Genomic DNA, 16,567 nt, shown 5'->3' with positions numbered 1-16,567 from the left:
TTTTGGCATTTGAGGAGCTTGTTGAGGCTAGATCTGGTTGACACTGTCCTGACTTCTTCCTTACCAGAAAGTATCTCGAGTACACTGCGGAGCTCCGCAGGTGCTGAGGGACTGGTTCTATTGTCCCTTTGCATAGCATGGCCTCCTGTAGCAGCTACGCCATGTGTAGCTCTTGTGGTGCGACAGGAGGAATGTGGGGACACTTGTCCTGAAATTCTAAGGCATGGCTCTGCTGAAGAAAGTCCAGCACCCATTTGTCTGTGGAGATCTTTAACCACTGATCAACAAAGCTTGACAGTTGGCCTCCCACTGAGGTGCAGAAATGGGGGACGGATCCTGGTCCGATCCAGGCTTGCTTCGGCATCTGTGTCCTGGATGTGGGGTGACAAGGACGCTGGGTGCTGCTGCCGTAGGCCTGGGATCGTCACCTATTAGCCTCCTTGGTGGCGGAGCGAGAGGGCCGACGATAGGGGGTAGTGTAAACTTTGGAAGACCTGGATACTATTCCCTTAGGGGAAGGAAAGGACAGCCTCTTCTGCTGCAGGGTTCCCAGAGAACGCTCTGTCTCTGTATCAGTTTTAATGGCCTGGAGAGTGTCATCGACTGTTACACCATCAGTTTGTCTCCAGCGAACGGCATGTCGATAACCTTGGTCTGCACATCTGTGTGGAAGTTGGTGTGTTAGAGCCAACCTTGGCGCCGGAGAGTCACACCATTCCCCATATGGCAGAATCCAGAGTCTGCAATGTCAAGAGCGATGGTGATGGCACTGTCGGAAGCCACTTCCCCCTCCTGGAACAGGGCCAAGGCTTTGGCCTTCTTATCAGGGAGGAAGTCAAGGATGGGTCTCAGGTTGTATCACAGCTTCCTGTCATACCATGACAGGATAGTGAGGGCGTTTGTGGCCTTGATTGTGGAAGCTGCTGTGGTGATGATGCGCTTTCCTGGGGCATCTAGCTTATTGCCTTCCTGGTCCGGAGGCACCATGGGCGATGACGAGGGGTTGGTGGACCTCTTTCTGGTGGCAGCCAAGACCACAAAGTCCAGCAAAAGCTGGGACCTTAGGCACTAAACCCGGTTCTTCTTCAACCAGTCACACTTATCAGGAATAGTATTAGAAGCCTTCATGACCCCCAAGCCATTCTCCCATATGTCATCCAACAAAGGGACCATGACTATGGTCTTCTTGGAGGACTCTCACTGTTCAAAAAGGAATCCCACCTTTGGCAGCCTTGAAGATGATCGAGTGGAAGGAGCCAATCTCATCTGGGGAGAGGCCCTGGCGGGCACATAGTCATCTAGAGGATACCCATCTGGAGGAACGTAGTCCGAAAATTCATCCATGCGAGTACCAGTGGTGTCAGTATCCATGAAATCGTCTGTTTGAACTGGCTCCTCTACCACTGGGGGTAGGGCCCCTGGCACTGACTGAGGGGTAATAGGGTCCTTATGTGGCGGTGTTGGCTGATGCTGGGAAGGCCTTCGAGGATGCTTCGCCAGAGCAGGGACAGGAGCAGCAGGCAGTTGCTGCTGAATTTCAGCCACCACAGTGTTTAAGGTGGTCAGAATGTCCAAGGACATGTCTCTCGGTGCATGAGCCGGTGCAACAGGTGCAGTAACTGGGCCTGAGCCCCTTAGGGGTCAAAACGGCTGGAAAGGGCTGTGTGTCGGTGACCCCCGATGAGGCATAGGCAGAATATGGCCGGGTTACCCTTAGGCCCCTTCCTGATCTAAATAAAAATCTTCTGGCAGGTCCTCTTCTGAACTGGTGTAGATGGTTGGTGACCTTCTGGGGGGGGGGGGGGGTAAAGAGTGGTACAGCCTTAGTGGGCCTGGGCAAGAAGTCCAAAGATGGAGGCATGTCTCTTTCCAAATCAGAGCCCCTCAGTAAAGAGGCGACGACTGGAGCCTGAGGAACAGGAATAGGTGCCGTTGTTGACAGGATTGTCGTTGGAACCGCTGACGGAGATCTAGGAGGCAGAGACACCCTAGGCAAGGAGACCGTTGCAGAGGTAATTGTGTCAGTCGTTGACGAGCCCCTCAGTGGAGCAGCCTTCAAAGGAAGCCTTCATTTTTCAAAAGAGTCGTTGACGAGACACTCGTCGGTGAGGCGGCCGTCTACAAGGCCTGTTTCTATGACGGCTTCAATGACAGTAGAGCCAGAGACGGTGCTTAGCTGACTTGCTCTTCGATGATGACCTATGCTTGGCCAACAAGGTCAACAATTTCCTCGCGGATGGAGTTAATCCACCTGCAGGTAGGCTAACCAGTGGCGGAGACTGGCCCCTCTTCGAATTGAGTCCTGCAGCTGCGGCGAACGTCAATGAGGTAGGCAATGGAGTGTGAGATTTCGCCTTCTTTTGGTTCTTCACCAAGGAAGCATCCTCAAAGGACCTTCACCTCTTCTTACCAGAGGGAGTATGCTCTGAACCTGCCGGCCCTGGAAGAGGCATGACTACATCGGCAGGCTGCATCAGAGGCCTTGCCCTCCTCGATCCACACCACCACCCTCCGATGGCGGTCTTTCTGTGTCTTCGACGAAAAGGATTGACGGGTGGAACAGCCGTCCACGTCATGGTTGGGATGGAGACAGTAAATGCACGTGAGGTGCCGATCCTCATTGAAGATATTGCAGTTTTCACAGGGCCTGAAAAGGCTCTTTGTGGCATCTGCCTTGATTTTCCGAACAAGGCCCAAGCCTGGGCCTGTGGCACCACGAGCTGAAGATCCAATGATGGATTGAAGATCTTTGCCGAAAATGGGTCCCCGTTGCCGGTAGTCACTGTGTGATGGTTGGCGATCAAGAGATTGTGAATTTCTTTAAAAAACAGGCAAAACGAGCTAGAAACTAATGATTTTTAAGGAGTGAAGCATAAGGACTCTGCTACACTAGAAATGTGCTGGAGGCAGTATGACCCTAAGGACACTGATATGCCATAGTGGAGTTGAGCAGTTTTAGCTTAAAGCTAAACTGCTTTCATTTTTACTGAGGATCCCCAGCCTGACGACAGGGAATATTCATGAGCATATGAATCCATGCAAGACCCAGTGCTGGAGAAATAACTTTTTTGGTGTTTGTCTGGCCAGTGATCTCCAGCACCTAAGTGACACGGCCCAGCATCACAGTGCAGGCGGTGGCAACCGCCTCCTAAGCCCACCCCAGGAAAAGACAGGAGACTTTGTCACACCACTTATACAAGCTATCTCCCCCAACAAAATGTACTGTGTGTTCCTGGGCACAACCCTCTCTACCTAGGTGTTAGTCTGCATTTATCTAAGATAGTTTAGCATGAGCTAATCCATTCATTCATTCATTCATGCATCCATTTAGCATACGCCATGTTTAAGAATTATAGTTTTTTTAATCATAGATTAATATTTTCTGAAATATATGCATATATATTTAGTTTGTTATTTTGTAGAATGCACACTGTAGTGTGTTGCTACGTGCTAGATATTTTTGCTGAGCACGGACAGAGAATTGTGTTCGCAGACACACAGTGTGAGCAATGTTATCATAACCGAGTGTTAACAGTGATGTAGAGGAGCACACCTTTCTTATATGGGCTTACTCGCTTTGGTGCATACATTTCAAATCTATTCCTCACAATTTTTAGGTGCTAACAGAGTCAGATTCTGGACTACAGAATCTAATATACATGGAACAATTTTGGGATCACTTTAGCAAAAATTACCTTGGCTCCGTGCACACTTTTGAGCATACAACTATACTGTACTTACTTATGATTTCCAGCAATTTTAATTATTAAAACAAAGTGTATTTGGTGGTAACTAGTGTTAATTTTTTCAATGTTTCAAACTTAAATTGTTACACACATTTTTTAGAATTACTCCATGCTTAACAGTGTTTCAAAGTATAGAATACTTAAAACATTTCCATATAAGTCACAATTCACACAGCAAAATGTAACACTTTCTTCATCTATAGGTACATTTCCTAATATTCTAAGAGAAACTTTTTTTAGTCCATATATCAAACTTGTAGTTGGCTAGCAAGCCAATCGTTCTTTTGTAATTTAAGTTTGGAACATTGAAAAAATTAACAAACGAATGGGGTACACTAGTTACCACCAAATAAGCTTTGTTTTAATAATTAAAATTGCTGGAAATCATAAGTAAGTACAGTATTTATATTTGCATAGTTGTCAGCTCAAAAGTGTGCACGGAGCCAAGGTTATCATAACAGAGTGTCTCTTGGCAGACAACTAGCTATTTTCGAGCAGAGGAAACAACCTTGACTGCTGCTCTGCTTTCGTTCCGCATTACACTGTCTCGATGAGCGAGAGACAAGAATGTTAGCACGATATGCTTGCTGTTCTGTTCTTAAAAATAGAATGTAGAGTATATGTCATGTCACTGTGTTCCAGTACACGATTATGATTATGCTATGCTGGCTGAAATTATGTATGCAGGCACATAGGGCCTCATCATGACTTTGGCGGTAACCCTTGAATCCGGCGGTAGCGCTATTACTGCCGGATTTAAGGGTCCACCAAATCAGGACTTCGGCGGATTTTGCCCCAGCTCTGAGCTGGGAGGAAATCCGCCGAAAATTCGCACTATTACCGCCGGCGGGAAATCCGCCGGCGGTAAGAGCGCAAATTTTCCCCATTGAGCTCAATGGGGAATGGGGCATTCCCGAATGGGCTCAATGGGGAATGGGGATTTACTTTACCGCCGAACTCGTGATCCGGCGCTATTAGCGCCGGGGAGTTCGGCGGTAGGGCTAATACCGCCGGCTTTACCGCCCAAGTCGTGATGAGGCCCATAGTATAGAATGCACATAGTTTGAAATGGAATGCTTTCTACGCGCACAAATGCAAAATGAATGCATCATTGTTCTGTATAGCAGTAGGTTGCTGTTCTGTTCAGTAGGTTAGGTTAGGTTCAGCTAGCTAGCTAGAGGGAGGGGGGATGTCTCACAGCTGTTTGAGAGAGAAGGGAGGCAGTCTCATAGTCCTAGTCTTGGAGGCTGGCTGGATGGGGTTCCTAATGCACTGATAGCTAGAAGTCTGCTTGTTAGAGATTAGTGACATTTTGTAATGCATGAATAAAGATGCATTTTGCTTTGAAATATCCATTTCCTGTGTCTCTGTGATCTCTTGTTATATTTTGTTTCGATTGATTGCATAGCATTTTGTAGAATTCGCAAATGGCGCCTCTGCACGGAGGCCCTCCCAATGATGATCGAAGACTATGGGCCTCATCACGACTTGGGTGTTACTGCCGGCGGTATTACTGCCGGCGGTATTAGCCCTACCGCCGAACTCCCCGGCGCTAATAGCGCCGGATCACGAGTTCGGCGGTAATGTTAATCCCCATTCCCCATTGAGTCCATTCGGGAATGCCCCATTCTCCATTGGGCTCAATGGGGAATTTTCGCGCTCTTACCGCCAGCGTATTTACCGCCGGCGGTAATAGCACGAATTTTCAGCGGATTTCCCCCCAGCTCAGAGCTGGGGCGAAATCCGCCAAAGCCCTGATTTGGTGGACCCTTAAATCCAGCGGTAATAGCGCGACCGCCGGATTTAAGGGTTACCGCCAAAGTCGTGATGAGGCCCTATGTTTGGGACTGGAATACCAGAGGATCTCTGCTTGCCAAGCAGAAGGAAGGTTCCTTGCAGCAGCTGTTATTCCTGATCCACTTGTTGACCGAGATCGTAACGGCAAGGGTTTTGGACACTGCGTTGCAGCTGTATTGCTGTTTGCATTTTTTTTAGATGAAGAGATTACCAGGCACAGAAATCTGAATTGAAATTTAACGGGAGATTGTGTTGACTCTCTTTGGACCTTTGGAATTAGGTGAGCATGCTCCGAATTTGTTTGAAATAGGTTGTTTTGAAATGCGCGCACATTTGCCAGGCTGGACAACAAGTTTTTTTTAAAGATGCCTGATGTTAGTGAAAATCACACGTGTTGTGAGGCTTTGTTTATTGAGAATAAACCCAGAGGGTTAGAACATGAAATAGTGAGTGCGTACCTTAGTGGACTTAGAGCAATAAGGGATAGATTGAGAAATATGTTAGAGAATTGGGAAGTAGTCCCAGAATCAGTGTACCAGAGAGTGAGATGAGATAGGGGTTACCCAGGAGAAGTTACCGAGGGCAGACTCATGTGTGATAGATAATATGTCACAAGAATGTTCCATTGAGAGTTCAATGGTTTCAGATATTGCCTTGTGAGGGCGCCAGAATGTTTCTGTAGACTTTGTCTGTATGCCAGAAATATGTCTTATGTTAGAGTTAGTACCCATTACTGTTGGTCCCTTTACAGAGAAATGCCACTTGCAGACATCCCATTATGGAGAGAACCTGTTGGGAGTCGATTTGTTGAGAGAATTGTACACAGTGATTCAATGCAGTTCTGATGGTGTATATTTCACTGTCTCCTTCCGAGAGAAATGCTTCCACACAGTATTTAGCATTGCATTCTGATTTTGTGGGGAGAGGTGAAATTGGAGAAATATATGACAGCAATTGTAATAGCACCATGTTGCCAGTTTATAGAGAGGGTGACAAATATTTTGCCCGACCGTTTTGCAATTTATGTAGAGGACAAATTGACCATGATTTCTGCACAGGGGATATGCTTTGCTGTGATTGATGCATTGACCTTTGCTAGAATGCCACGAGGATACACTGACAGTACTAGCATTTACAGTAGAATACAGGTTGATAGTTTAGAGTTGCCACAATATTTCACATTGTTACTAGTTGCAGCAGACTTTTGTGAAGTAGGCCAGAAGGGCCCTGTTAGCTTACTGAAGGATCTTGCAAATGTATGAGAGAAGGTTTCTCTGAATGAGTACCAGTCTTGTCAACCTGAGGATGGCTATGTAGGATGCCTCATGAAGGAAGGTATGAGACTGACTATAGAGATGGCTTCAGAGAGAATACATGTTGCATCAGCATTGCTAGAGGATGTTTTTTGTCAGAGTGAATACAGCTTTGTGTTGTGCTGCAATCTTGGAGATTTTTAATTATGTGACGAGGTTTGTTGTGTTTGTATATGTGAAAGATGGAAGGGCTTTGACAGTGCTAGTCCAAGAACAGGATGGGAGAGATAGTCCATGGGGATATTTGTCCTTTGACACATTGAATTTCAATGACCAGACACTGAGATTCTAGCATTGCTGCCTTTGAGAGACTAGAAAAGTTTTTGTCTTGTATACATTGTGAAGAGCGGTGCAATGAGAAATGAATAGCTTTGCCTTGTGTGATAAGAGTTTTACCGATACATGGCAATTCCTGATACTGCGCTTTTTCTTGATTTCTTGAGTTACATCTGATGCGGGGAAGACTGGCCTATGGATCCAGACTGATCCAGACTGATCGGATTACAGACAGGCCTCACAACTGAACATCCGTGCCAAGCAAGCGATGTTGCTGACAGGGGCAAATCTGTGTAATGCTGTGAGGCCTTAAAGTCCGAGCAATATATCTGCTCTGCTTTGAGAAGTACACAGACGAGCTTGCTGGCTGATTTCCAGGCTGACAGAGATTTGCCTCGTAAAAATCCCTGTGAATCGAGATGTTTTTCCTTGCTGTATTTTGGAAATGGGAAATTTGATCACAAGTCTGTTATGCAAGCTGTTCGCATAGATGGTGAGAGAAGAATTTGATCCATGCTACACATTTGGACTATTTACCTTTGCCTTTGCCCTGAAATGGGTAGAGGGAGGGGTAGGGAAAGGAGATACTATGTACCGATACGTTGCCCTCTATTTTCATTGATTTGAGAGAAATATTGACCCTTGTTTTGAGCAACATGAGGGTCTGTTGAGATCTGCATTTCTGCATTGTTCAGAAATCACTCTATGCGAGAGTGCCACGATACAATCTGTACCGAGGATAGTGAGGGAGAGAATTTCTGGAGTGAGGGAGAGTCAGGAAAGTGCAGTTGCAGAATGCGAATATGTGCAGCACCCACATGATCCCAAACCAATGATTTGTTTGCTCGATTTTGCCCAAAGATGCTTGCTTGAATGCAGAGAGGGGCAGTGAGCAATGATTTGAATCCCACTGGATCTTTTGTCAGTGAGGCTTCTTGATAGACACTGATGAATGTCCACAAGCTGGACACTGAACTATGACCATATTTGAGTTGTGCAGATTTGAGGACATGCACAGTTTCGCCACAGGAATGATCATGTCCATGAGGAGATCAGTGGTCAGCTAGAGACATATGTTACACTTGGTCACTTGCTAATGACTGTGATAGTAGAACTGTCTCTTGTGTACAAGAGAAGGAACAACATCAGAGAAAATGTTGCCCATGTCCACGTTCACATGCTACAATTGCTATGCTATTTTCATGGGTATCAGGCAGGTAGTTGGGGCAAGCTGCGTGGAGGCTTGGCAGGCCTGGCATAGGCACACAAAGAACCCATAACAAATCCCTCCTTTCATTCCTTCCGAGTGTTTGTACTAACTTCCTGGTTACCACTTCCTGTTGCCAAACAGGGAGTGCATGATAACTCATGAGCTCTCTAGTGTTTGGGTGTGGCTGGCTATATAAGCCACACCCAAGATTCTTCCAGTGCTTCGTGTTGCTTACTGTGAGCTGTATCAGCAACACACTTGCCATGCTCTGGATCAGCAAGCATCTGCTTACCTGCTCCGGATCATCCTGTTTCTGCTTACCTGCTCCGGATCATCCTGTTTCTGCTTACCTGCTCCGGATCATCCTGCTTCTGCTTACCTGCTCCGGATCATCCTGCTTCTGCTTACCTGCTCCGGATCATCCTACTTCTGCTTACCCGCTCTGGATCGTTCAGCTTCAGCTTACCTGGTTCTTAGCTCCGGCATGGAGTATCTCCAGTCAAGAGGGGACTTCTACCGGCACCTGTAAGAACAAAGAACAGCGTTAACACGCGCACATCAGTAACGCTGCGCATACTCACCGAATCTTCCTGCGACGCTGGAATCCAGGTTAGTTGCACGAGCGCACAGACCCCTGCCAGAAAGAAAAGACATCATTCATTGCGCTCGCTCCAATAACACGGACACTTATTTCACTGCGCTCTCTCTATGCGGTGCATACTTACCAAAAGCCTCTGTGCAAACTTACCTAACCACCAAGTCCCCAGTAGCGCTGAACACGGACTCGAGGTGCTAATACCACATAATTTCTCCTGCAAGGGAAAGAGAGAGACATTACCAGGCGCGCTCGAATTGAAGGCGCTGAGCAAACCTACCAGCAGCTAGCTTCTACACGCAGCGCTACTCACCCACAAAAATACCGGCAAACAAAGACAATACAGACAATTTTGGACACTCAACATTCTCCGCGCAACGCTCACTAGAGGGAAGGACTTTCTAGCCAGTGAAGAAACTGGCGCCTTGAACTCTCGGCCTCGCTGTGAAGGCATAAAACAGCGTTTGGCATCTGAACTCAACCTACAGACATTGGCACCAATCACATGAGTGAATCGCGCCCCTGCAAATGCAGGATGGAGTGCACACCCTACTAAAGATCAAGGTAAGCCCATAGGGGGACATCACAGCACACAGTAAAGAGAAGGGAAGGGCCCAGGGGAATCGGGTGAATTCAGGTCTGAGTGCACACCTTGTATTTGACAGGTATTCCTCCGGTTGAAACAGGGGAAGTGAAGACTCGGGGTCAAGGGAGGCTCGTCCATCGTTCCTGCAGAGACACAGGTGAGTGTGACAGCTATGCAATGATTTGCTATGCTTTGTTTCTTCTTGAGGAGATACGCTTGATTAGGATACACATGCTTGATAGTGCATTATGAGCACCTGGATGAGATATATATATACTGCTATTTGCTATTTACACGACTTGCTATGCATCATTTAGAGAAATGTATTCAGGTTTTTGGGAGAAATGCACCAGTTTTGTCACTATTGCAGTGCTTGAGATATATCAATTTAGGATGCTGCCTATGTTTAGAATGCTACAGCTTGTTTAGTAGCCATGCTATGTATCATGGTAGATTGCCAAAGATTTGCCTATGCTTTTTGCACTGAGAGAATATTGCACCATGTTATTGCACTAGGTTAGTATGCCTTAGTATACCTGAGTAGTTAGCTATACTACTTGCTTGTTTCTTAGCCTTGTTTTGACTGATATATGTCACTTGTGTGATGTCATTGCCTGATGTCCACACTACTTGTCTAGTATTACTATTCTTAGAATTGATTAGCCCATGATAAAAAGGACCGTTTGTTAGTCTGCATTTACCTAAGATAGTTTAACATTAGCTAATCCATTCATTCATGCATCCATTTAGCATAAGCCATGTTTAAGAATTATAGTTTGTTTTGATCATAGATTAAAAGTTGCTGAAATATATGCATATATATTTAGTTTGTTATTTTGTAGAATGCACACTGTAGTGTGTTTCTAGGCGCTAGATATGGTCTGCTTTCTGTCCATATGAATTAGGCTTTTCGCTGCGCACGGAGAGAGAATTGTGTTCGCAGACACACAGTGTGAGCAATGTTATCATAACAGAGTGTCTCTTGGCAAACAACCAGCTATTTTCAAGCAGAGGAAATAACCTTGACTGCTGCTCTGCTATCGTTAGTTCTATTACGAGACTGTCTCGATGAGCGAGAGACAGAATGTTAGCACGATATGCTTGCTGTTCTGTTCTTAGAAATAGAATGTAGAGTATATGTTATGTCACCGTGTTCCAGTAGACGATTCCGATTATGCTATGCTGGCTGACATTATGTATGCATGCACATTGTATAGAATGCACGTAGTTTGAAATGGAATGCTTTCGATACACACAAATGGACAAGGAATAACAGTAGGGTGCTGTTCTGTTCAGTAGGTTAGGTTAGGTTCAGCTAGCTAGCTAGAGAGAGGGGGGAATGTCTCATCGCTGGTTGAGAGAGAAGGGAGGCGGTCTCACAGTCTTGTGGCCTCATTACGAGTTTGGCGGTAAGAATCCTCAATTACCAGCATGCCGGTACGAACGTGTCCGTGTAGTACTGCCTCCATAATCAACGTCTGATTACGAGTCAGTGTGCACGCACATAACGGCATGCCAGTAACCGACTCTCCTCCATGCCGGTAACGTCCCTAAACCCCCCGATATCGGCATCATCAAATGCGCTGATACCTCCTCTGCCATTGATGTCCCCATTAATAACGGCACCGTTATTACCGTTACCGGAAGTAACGTCATCGCCGGAATGGGAAATGCACCGGCAGCCATCTTGGAAAACACAATCCATTGTAATCCTCTGCTGACAGGGCCTGTGCACAAAAACTCTGCACCCTTGCTGAAAGAAAATGTTGAAGGCAACCAGAAAAGGCACTCCATGCCTGCGGAAACCCACTTCAGTGATGACGAACTGAATATGCTGGCAGACACGCTTGTCGAGCATGCTGACGTGGTGTTTTGTACGGACCTACGGCATGCAGCGCAATTGAGAAAGTAAAAAATATGGGAAGAGGTATCCAGGAAGGTCACCTCGGTGGGAACAACCCCACGCAGTGTAAAGGATTTCAGAAAGCGATTGGATGACCTGCGCCTGTGAGGCAGGAACATACAATCTGCAAACCTCAGCCAGGGGCAGGCAACAGGTGGCGGTCCTAACTCCTGCATCAAGTTGGCAAGGTATGAGGAAACATGTAGCTCCATCATGACTGTATGGAGTCCAGAGAAGGATTTGAACATGCAGCGTATGGAGTCCCGTCATCGGATGATGACGGTGAGAGACCCTTTGTGCACTACAGAAGTCCCCACACACCCCTGATATCCCAAGTACAAAGTTGTGCACCAAATGTGAAGTAGATGATAGCAAATACATGGCCCATCAGCCACACCTACACACAGCCCTAACCCAAACACCACATCCCTGCCACAAAAACACACAACCAACATATGCATGCAGACACACACACACATCTCTGTCGAGATGCCGGCCTCACCACTGTCACATCAAAATGCATGCTTCATGCCTCTCCAATACCGAATACACAACCTAACAGCACATGGCACAGAGCATGCAAGCCACAACACACCTGTAGGCCACACAAGAGAAACCGTGGACCTCTTGGCAGTACCAGAGGGATGTCAATACAATTCCCTCCCCAATCCTGCAAGCACCATGTCCGCCACTCCAACCAGCACACAACGAAGCACATGACCCAAACTGTACCAACATTGATGCATGCAGGATGCAAGTTCTCCCATGACTGATGCCCTGCCTCTCCATCCCCCACATACACGAATTCATACAGCAACGGCGATAACGCCATGGCACAAGCAAGACCACCTGCACGAAAGGCCAGGGGTGAGGATGATGCCACCAGGCCATCAACATCCAGGGGTGCAACGAAAACCAAAGGCGCAGCCAAAGCACACACCAGTGCCCAACAGGGTGCACAGCCCTGACCACAGAATGAGCACTCACCTGCACCTGTCACCCAGGAGCACCAGGGCGGAGGCACCCGTGCCAGCAAGGCACACCTGCCGAAAGATACTGCGGCCAGGAAGGTCGCCCCATGCAAAAATCAGCCCCCCGGGAGACACCTCTTGCCGGAGATGAGCCAACATCAGTCGCAAGTGATATGGATGGCACACATTCAGCAGCCACTAGTTCTGTGGGCAAGGTGGCAGAATCTGCTTAACACAGTGCTGAGGAGGATGAGGGGCATGAGGATGATACAAATGCAGGAGGCAGCATGTTGGGGGATGGCCAACACACGCCCAGCATGCAAGACACACCGCAGGGCACCCCTGAACAGATGTCCGAAGGCCACCGCAGTGAGCAGGAGATGTCTACACAAGAGTACAGCCCCGTGGCGAGCATAGCAACCATTCGGACCCACTTCCATCAGGGACATAGAGGGACGGTTGACACGCATGAATGGGAGAGAGCAATCGATGCACGACATGATAAAACAGTATTTGGCTGATGGGGAGGCAACGCACAGAGCCAATAGGGACAACACAGTGGCTATCATCCGTGCAGTCAACCGTGTGGCAAAGCGTGTCCATGAGGGCTTCACATCCATTGCACTGACCCTTGATCGCATGGCCAACAACATGGCCCACTGCCATCCTGCTGGATCGGAACCACAACTAACAACATCAACAAGTACTACACCTGCAAGCTCCACACAAACAAGCCCTGTGCAGCATGCGCCGTCCGGAGATGCAATCCCCTCCATGAAAAAGGGGACAACAATAGCAGGGGACCCTGGGACGTGTTGCTTGGCAGTCCTGCTGTACTCATATTGAGCTGTGGGGGTGTTGGGGGGGTGGGTGGTGTGGATGTGTGGGGGTTTTAGGGGTTGAGGGGTGGATAGACTTTAACGTATTGCGGGTGGAGGGTTCATTCATGTAAATAGTTTTTATCTGATCGATACACCTGTGTATCAAAAAAATTCACATGACTGGACATTGCTTCTTGGGTGTGTGTCAATTTATTGTACAACAGTGTCCAGGGCCCAGAGTCCCCCAATCCCAGTGCCCAGAGTCCCACAGTGCACATAATCCCCCAATCCCAGTGCCCAGAGTTCCACATTTCAAGCACCCTCATCTCAGTGCATCAGAAATTAAGGGCAATCAATGATTGGCATACAGCAGGTCCCTCATGTGCATCGCGATGTGGCCGATGGGCATCTTCTTCTTAATCATCTTCATCCTCACCCGGTGGTGTCTGGTCCATGTCAGGTGGCAGAGGTACGTTGCGCCGGATGCGCATGTTGTGCGGCATGGCACATACCAATATGATCTTGTCCACCTTCTCAGGCCCATAAATGAGGGCGCCACCCGACCTGCTGAGGCAGCGAAACCGTGCCTTTAACAGGCCAAAGTTCTGCTCTATCACCACACGAGTGCATGTAGGAGCACGATTGTAGTCCTCTTCATTCCTGTTCTGCGGATTCCTGACAGGGGTGAGCAGCCACGGTTTCAGGGGATAGCCAGCATCCACCTGCATGGGAGCACATACATGTATGTGTGAGAGTATTTCTTTCCATTCCATTTGTGCACAGCCTGTACATTGTTCATGTTCATGTGGATAGATTTTCAATGGCGCTATTGCCATCACACTTGCGCACATATCAGGCCTGTGTACTACTCGACAAGCCATGGTGGGGGGCATGTGTGATGTACGCAACTTAGGGGCTTTGACATGAGATGCACCACTCACACGGATGTAGTGTGGAGGTCCATGATGTACTCACATGTAAGGGGTGTGTGGCAGGGGATTAAACCAAATGTATGTTGGCCACTGTATGATGCATTTCGCTGATGTCCAGCATGATATGGGTGGGTTTGACCATCATGCTTTCAATGAGTCGATGACGCCATGCAGATCTCCCTCAATGCCTTCACCCATGTGAACATGGTACGATGTGATTGGTGGTATGGTCCAACAGTGTAAGGATACGTCCCTTTACTGATGCAGGGTGTACACTGGCAAGCTGCTACCCCCCCCAAAAAAATCAACCCCATGGCCCAGGAAGTAGGCAGGTTGCATATGCATGTTATCCGCCCCCCCAAATGTACACCATGGCTCTGTGGTGGTCAGACTTCCCCAGCAGCCAGGCACGTCATGCAGCATGTCGTTTCATGTAGCAGGGGAGTGAGGAGTTGCGCAGCATCATTGAATCATGTGTGGATCCTGGGTATCTGGCACAGCAATGTGTTAGCAATCTTGCTTGCATTACACGCCATCTGGACATTGATGGAGTGGGATTGCTTCCAAATGCGGTACACCACCTCCAAGGCATGCTGGACTACCAACTCCACTTGGTTGTAGTCGAGGGCACCTATGATGTTAGGCATGCCTGCCAGTGCATGAAATGCAATGTTGGCGTCATTCACCTCCTGTGCAGTCTGTGGTAGGGATATGTAGGCACTAGGCATGCTTTAGGAGTACATCCAGCACCTGGTTCAGCACACCAGAAAAACATGGCAGCAAGATGCCATGCAGCTGCCCCACTGTGTGCTGGTAGGTGCCTGTGGCCAGGGAGTGGAGCACACACACTACCTTCAGCACAGGGGGGATGGCGTTGCGGATGCTGATCAGGCTGACCAGGTCATCAGGAAGGAGATCCACGAAGGTGGTGATGGTGTCCCTGTTCAGGTGTTATAGGGTGTGAATCTGTGCAGGGGTTAAGTCGAATGGACTGGCCCTTGTGCGAGGGATTGGTGGTTGCCTGCAGGGTACCACTGCCTGCATTGGTGGTATTTGCTGGGCATGTCTCACCCTCCTCCTCCTGTGTCTCTGTAGTCCTGGTGTACTACCTGCTCAATGAGTAGCAGTGCAGGCATGTCCCCCAGGCCCTGTTTGGCAACAACAAGTGGAATCATTTTGGTCTTGGAAGGGGTGTGGTGTGTGGGTCTGGGCCAAACTCCATTGCCTACACCTGTGATGATTGTGTGCACCTGTGGCAGGTCTGAGCACAGCAGATTGCCATTACCGCCTGTCCCGCGATGCCGGTGTTAACGTCATCATGGTGACCCTTCCTACCGGCATCTGGATGCCGGTATGATATGATATGATATGGCATTTGTAACACGCCTATACACAAGTGTTTCAAGGCGCGACGAGGCAGGGGGGGGGGGCAAGGGGAGACAGACAACGATCCTACTAGGCCAGGTGTCATTCAGATCGCGCAAGTGCAAGGGTAGAGGGGAAGGGAAAAGGGGAAGGGAGAGGGGAAAGTGCAGTACAGGGTTGTAGAATACAAGATAAATAATAAGGGCCAGCTGGTGGCAAGTGCAAGGTAAGTGCCGGGAGGGGGGGCTGTCGGGATACAGAGAAGTCCCGCAGTGCAGGGGTTGCCAGGGAGGCAGTGCAGGGAAGAGTGGCTGGGCCAAGGACCGAGATCGGTGAGTGGCCCAGTTGCAGATTCAGTGCAGGTTCAGTGCTTTTAGCAGGGGAGAGGGGGAGAGAAAGCAGAGGCAAAGAAGAAGGTTTTTAGGTGCTTCCGGAACCATAGATGGTTCTCCAAGTTTCAGGGAGGCAGGAAGGCTGTTCCAAGGGGATGCCTCTGCTGCGGAGAGAGATCTACCCCCAACTCGTTGCTTGGAGAAGTGGCTGACCCTGAGGGAGTTGGAGGCGGATGAGCGAAGATCTCGAGAAGGAAGATATTTAGGAAGAGAGAGTTGAAGGTATTTTGGCCCAAGGCCCCAGAAGGCCTCGTGGACAATGCAGAGGGTTTTGAACTTAATCCTCGCAGCCACTGGGAGCCAGTGTAGTGATTTCAGTCCTGAAGAGATACGGTCCCTGTGCATGTCCATGCGACTCGTAATGTCCTCTTCCTTGCGGCATACCAGTGTTACTGGCACGGCGGTGGCGCATCCGCATGCAGTCCGGTACGGTGGTGCACAGTCACAGAGGGTCCCTGTCGATGCCGGTAGGAGCGGCATTGCAGGTCGTGATGGCCCAGTCCGGTAAACAATGCCGGTATTGCCTTACCGGTATCGTTATTACTGGACCGCCAACCTTGTAATGGGGCCTTTAGTCTTGGAGGCTGGCTGGGTTGGGGTTGCTAATGCACTGATAGCTAGAGTGCTGCTTGTTAGAGATTAGTGACATGTTGTAATGCA

This window comes from Ambystoma mexicanum, chromosome 3q, assembly GCF_040938575.1.
Source record: "Ambystoma mexicanum isolate Mex_15411 chromosome 3q, UKY_AmexF1_1, whole genome shotgun sequence".
NCBI lineage: Eukaryota > Metazoa > Chordata > Amphibia > Caudata > Ambystomatidae > Ambystoma > Ambystoma mexicanum.
This window is presented reverse-complemented; position numbering follows the sequence as displayed.